Source organism: Colossoma macropomum, unplaced genomic scaffold (assembly GCF_904425465.1).
Source record: "Colossoma macropomum unplaced genomic scaffold, Colossoma_macropomum, whole genome shotgun sequence".
Classification (NCBI taxonomy): Eukaryota; Metazoa; Chordata; class Actinopteri; order Characiformes; family Serrasalmidae; genus Colossoma; species Colossoma macropomum.
The window spans coordinates 16564838-16570837 of NW_023494784.1; positions in this window are offsets into that span (position 1 = coordinate 16564838).

Sequence of the window (6000 nt, forward strand, 5' to 3'; positions counted from 1 at the left end):
CCATTTTAAAAAACCTGTGGAATTCACCTTCCACATTCTACAGTATTTCCTTCTGTAACATTTTGTACATGTGCGCCAAGAGCATTCCTGGGGAAAAAAAGGAAAATAAATAAGGGAAGCAGACCTTGTTACATTTATTCTTTTCTTTATGGAAGAAAACTCTATAGTTTTGAAAAGGCTTAAACTTTCAGCTATTAGAGTAAAATCAGAAGCAATGCAGCATGGGAAAAGCAGTAGAGCAGTGATGAACGGAAGAGGAAAGACCTCCACACAGTAGCTGAAACATGCACAGACATCACAGCAACTGCTTTGTAGTCTTCATAAACATTCAACAACAACATCAACCTTTGTACAGCCTTATGTATACCATAAAAGTGGCTGGCAGAATGGGCGGTTCTCATATGGAGAACTGTCATCACGCTGAATTTTTGATCCTTTTAACAATATTAGGTACCTCCAATTAATATCTCAGCAATTTCTTTATCCACATGAACAATTCTGGAATTTGTCTGCAGAGCTTGTCCCCTACTGGATGCTCAGGCTGGCTGAATTCAGAACAAGCGTATTTTTCCAGTCAGTGATCTAAAATTGTAGTGCTTTCTCCGCACTGTGGATGGCTCCGGCTCCACGTTCAGCCAAATCAGCTCTGAATCCCATTTTACAGCTGAGAGCCACTCTGACAGACTGCTAATCAATCTGACAGGATGTTGTGAGTGGTGCTCCCTGTAAAATGTTCCCCGCTTCACCCTGCGGTCCCTTAAACAATCCTAATGTCTTGTGATGGAGCTGGGCGACTCTCCGTCTAATTGATACACATTTTTCTCCTCTGCTGGCTCATTGCACGTGCGCTGCTGTTACGGAGCAGCTCGCTGCTTTCTTACCGCTCACTCTGTGATACTCAGTGAGGTGTTTTAAAGAGACCAGACTGTCCCTCACTACACACAGCCTGCACTCCTCCGTTTTACCACTGCCTGTGATTCATTAACGACAGCCAGCTGCTGGCCTGAGTTTGTACAATTAATATCACGGACATGCCCGGCCAACTCTGCCCTCAGACATGGTCAGACATCTCATCTGTTTGTTGTCTTGCCATTGATACAGGGGCTATGTCTCGTTATGAATTCTTAAAACTTATAACCTTGTTAGTTTTACAAAGTTTTATTTTAAAGGGCGAATATCACGGAAAAACTAATTTTCCTCACAGCCTCACAAAAATAAAGCAACAACCACCAGCAAAATTACATATATCTGCCTATTCAGCTGTAGCAGTTTAGCTCCACCCATTCACATATTTACTGCCCATTCATACATATACTGCTTATATACACACACACACACACACACACACACACACACACACACACACACACACACACACACACTACTGTGCAAATGTCTTAGGCTCCTAAGCACATTATTTAAAATCTTGGCAATAAGTGTGTTTTTGCGAGTAAAACACCATATCTTTAATCATTAATATCAGCAATCATTTATAAATGCAAATAAACATAAATACAGTAAGAAGTAACAAGAATTTCCTATCTTAAAAAAGTAGTTGTTGTCTTGTGAGCTACTTTAATAAAAATAAGTTTGGGTCCAGATTTCTCCTGGACGCCTCCAGCCATTGCATGGATGTATTAAATTCCATCACCAGAATACTTCATTTAATTTAATGAAGCACTGATTAGTTAAATTAGTTAAAGTATTGATTGATAACTACAAACAATACTAGGCTGCCATGAGGAGAGGTTTGAAAATGAACATTCATGTACATGAAATCATTACTTTGTTGAAATGTTATTTTTTTCAAGCAAATAAACACTTACTGCCCAGATAAACTGTGTTTCAAAAAGAATTTTCTCAGATGCCTAAAGCTTTTGCATATTATGTAAGAGAGGTTGGAAAATTGTAATACAATAATCAATTATGGGGTCCTTTAAGACTTCTATGCATTGATGTTTTGATCAATTGTGTGACATTTTTTTTCTAAAGCAAATAAATGTATTGGTAAACACTTTAGTTATTGTCGTAAGCTAAAGTTAAGCTCGTGTTTTGAATAGAGAAAATCTTTTTGTCTGTAGCAGACGAGGGTCGAAAATCATTTTCGTCTGGAGCACCTCTGAGCTTTTTTTTTCCCCGCAAAAACAAAATGAAGCTCTCTCTGGATCTTATTGAAAATATGGAGCGCTGAGACGGAAATTTATTAAGCGGCACCAGTTAATGCGTGCATTATTCATTTCTGGCGAGCATGAAGAAGTGATTTAAAGAGGTTTGAAATTGCAGCCGCGAAGCCTGGCTGCACAGCGCCCAGCTCACTCTGGAGCAGCAGAGAGGGGTGTGATCCTCTCCCCGGACAGCCTGTACAGTAACAGCTGTGCTCCTCTCACGGGGTGCATGTTTGGGGGGGTTACCCGGCCTAACAGATGGAAAAGTCCATCGAGCTCAGCTCTCAGCTCACATGTCCTCTCAGTGTTATTAAAAACACAATATCCTCCACTTTTTAGGGCCTGAGGGAGGCGGAGAAAGTAGCCTGGAAGGCAGTCCATTGCTGCTGTGGTCCAGATCGAAGAACCACGAAGATACAAGACACCTTAGTGTTGAAGAGGTGTCTGCAGGAAGGCTTCTCTTTTTCTTTTGTTTCTGTGGTTTCTTATCTGTTTTTTCCCCCTGTTGTTTCTTTCCCAGCCTTCCATTCCGGGTCTGGCAAGAGGGAAATGGTGCCAGTGGCATATGGCTCTCCACTGCACTAAACATCCTTTCTGCAGACAGGTCCATCAGTCATAGTGCTGGCTATGAGAGGAGACTATACAGAGAAGAGCTTCCAGCCTCATCAATGACTCTACAAAGCTTACTGCCTCATCGAGGAGTCTGAAAAGCCTATAGCTGCTGCTGCATCGCAGCTCAAATCCCACACCAATCTAGGAACCGTAAAGCGAGAAACACTGTGCAGGCAAGCACCCACCGTGTCGGCCAGGTTAAGGAGAATAACAAATATGTGCTTTAAAGCTCTCAGTTAGGGACCCGGGGTCAAGCCTGCACAGGCCAATTAATGCACAGCATCTGTTGTACAGGGCAAACATGCAAAAAAAAAAACGCCAAAGAAACTCAGTCATTTAGGCAGTTCAGGGCTAAAAGCTAAAACTTCCTGTCTATTCTAAATGTCACATTGTGAGAGCGAGCACCGAGTCGGGCAGTAGACTGGGACAAATCGAGCTATTCTTCCTGAACCTTTCCTTATTTCTATGGAGAGCGCTCTGGCTTTGTTCTTACTCGGGCTCAGTGTTTTTTCTGCCAAATTTAACAGAAGGCTCAGAGGGTAACGGGGGTTCACCCCAGCATCACCTTCTGCCGCTGAGCAACTACCCACGAAAGACAATCAGTGTGAACCCTGCTGCCTGCCCCTCAAAGTGAAAATCCTTTAATTAGGCCCTGTTTTTTTACGCCACATTTTCCTCCAGGATTGCTAGATCATAAAAAAGCAATTAGACCTTTCAGCTCTGAGATTTTTTTCCTCTTACCCATATACATCTGACTAAATATCAGTTCATACACACTACATTCTCTGTAAAATCTATTATGTGTTCTAATGATGATCTGTACGCTTTCTCATATTTTTTGAGGTGCCCCTTTAAGAAAAAAGTATGATTGATCATATAACAGATCACCTTTGAAATAAATATTTCATGAAAAGATAACTGAACCCATAAATGTAAAACATGTAGTTGAACATGACTGGTATAGGTTGCAGTGGACTATATTAAAAATGAATTGAGCTATTAAATGTGAATAAGGCTCAGCGATATAATTGTTATACATTTTTTATCACAGTAGAGCCCTGGGGCTGCACTTCTTCAAGTGGCCTGTGGGGGCAATGCTGCCTACAAAAATCCACACACACAATAATCTTTTCAGGCAAGCTGAAAGAAGATAATTCAAGAAATGTTTTTGAAAAACCATAGAGGAGATTAACTGTATTGGAAAGTAACTGAAAATCAGCATATTTTTATCCCCCAGTCTGTTGTGCTTTTGTGGTCTATGTAATCCATATCATGTGACTTAAACAAGACTATTCAATGACAACATAATATAAAATAACTGGGAAACACCAATACCTTTATCTCTCTATCTATCTGTCTCTTTGTCTGTGCAGCACTGTGCAAAGGGCACTTAAACAAATTGTTTAAACTTTGTATCTCTTCGCTAGTAAAACAAAACATAACTTTAGAATACATATAAACATAAATACAATTCTTTTTTTCATGTACTTGATATATTGTGAGCTAGTTTGGTTCCATATTTCTCCTGGATTCCCCAGCCAACACATCAATTTATTAAATTTCATCATCTGCACACCTGATGTAACATAAATAAAGTACTGATTGAGCCAAACTAGGTATTGGATGACATCTACAGTTAATACTGGGCTTTCTTGAGCAGAGAGTTGGTAATGGTTAAATAAATACATCACCATGTAAAATCACTATAATATTAATAATCTAAAATCACCTGTAATTTTAATATTGTTTTATATTTATTGTAATATTAGTGATTTTATAAGCAAATAAATGCTTACTGCCCAGATAAATAGCCTTTCAAATATAGTTTTCTTGGGTGTCTAAGACTTTTGTACAGTACTGTTTATAGTCACTGTCTAAACAAAACCTTGTATCTCTATTTTCCATTTTCATGACAAACGGACAAATTGAATAGGTCCGAAACTGCTTGGAATCAAAACTTTTCAGATTAACATCCATTAAACATTAAGATTCTCATGCATATATATATATATATATATATATATATATATATATATATATATATATATATATGCATTGCATTAAAATCTCATCCCCATACCTTACTAAGTTGTGGCCACACATTATTTTAATTTATGTCACCATCAGGGCTCCGTAATATATAGTTTCTTTATCAGAAAATATCAGTCATACTAGAAAAAAATCTGTATATAAAAATATACATACATACACTTAGAAACAGAGAAAGAGAGAGAGACTACTAATTACATCACTTGCTTAAGTTTTGAGTGTTGTGATATAATTAACAATTAACTAGTACCAAACACGTGTTTTTTATTTTATTTATTTTTATTTTATTTCTTTCTTTTTTGGAGGGGGTGTTAATGCACTATTAGATTTCAAAACATTTAAAGGGGTCCAATTAAAGTCTCACTTGCTGTGTTCCTATTACTAAAATGACTAATTATGCAGATGGATATCATCAGAGCCAGAGCGTTTACATCTACAATCAAAATGCCATTTACTAAATGAGCATTCTTTCCATCTGCTAGTGAAATGTCACAATGTTCCAGGGAGATATTCAGCATATGAGTGCTATTTAACAATCTGCCTGCAAAAGGGGTGTAATGCAGGTGAATGTGAGTCCTTTTTCCCCACTTCATTCCCAAATTACTTTGACATTACCAGGAACAGGGCTAAATTAAATGTCTTTAAAAACAAATCCAATTTGATTAACAAAAAGCATTTACATAATTTACTTAAAGGCAGAATTCTTTTACACCAGCAAAATTATATCAGGTTTTATTTGCAGAATTAATTCAAGCTTCTGGCTTTACTTTTCTGTTTTCCTTCAATGTGCAAACTCATTTGAGCTCCACAACCCTGGATAATGACGCGGTGTTTATTTCCTTGCTCAGTTCACTGCGTAATCTCTCCATTAATAAGTCATAATTACAGACACATTACAGAAGCACAACAGATTCCCCCCAATTGAATGCTAAGCATTGTTAGCCAAGCGCTTAAGCAGCACATACCAGCCCCTGTTCCAGCCGGCAGAGTACATACATTGTAAATTAGGTCTGTTAATGTACTCTGCTCTGCCTAGGGCTCAGGCACCGGGGCAGGGGCAGGACTCGATATACACCCACACAGTCCTCACTTTTTCCAAGTGATTACGTTCACACACTTTGTGCGTGCGTGTGTGTGTGTATTTACTGCTCTCAACAAAGTGATCAAGTACCAT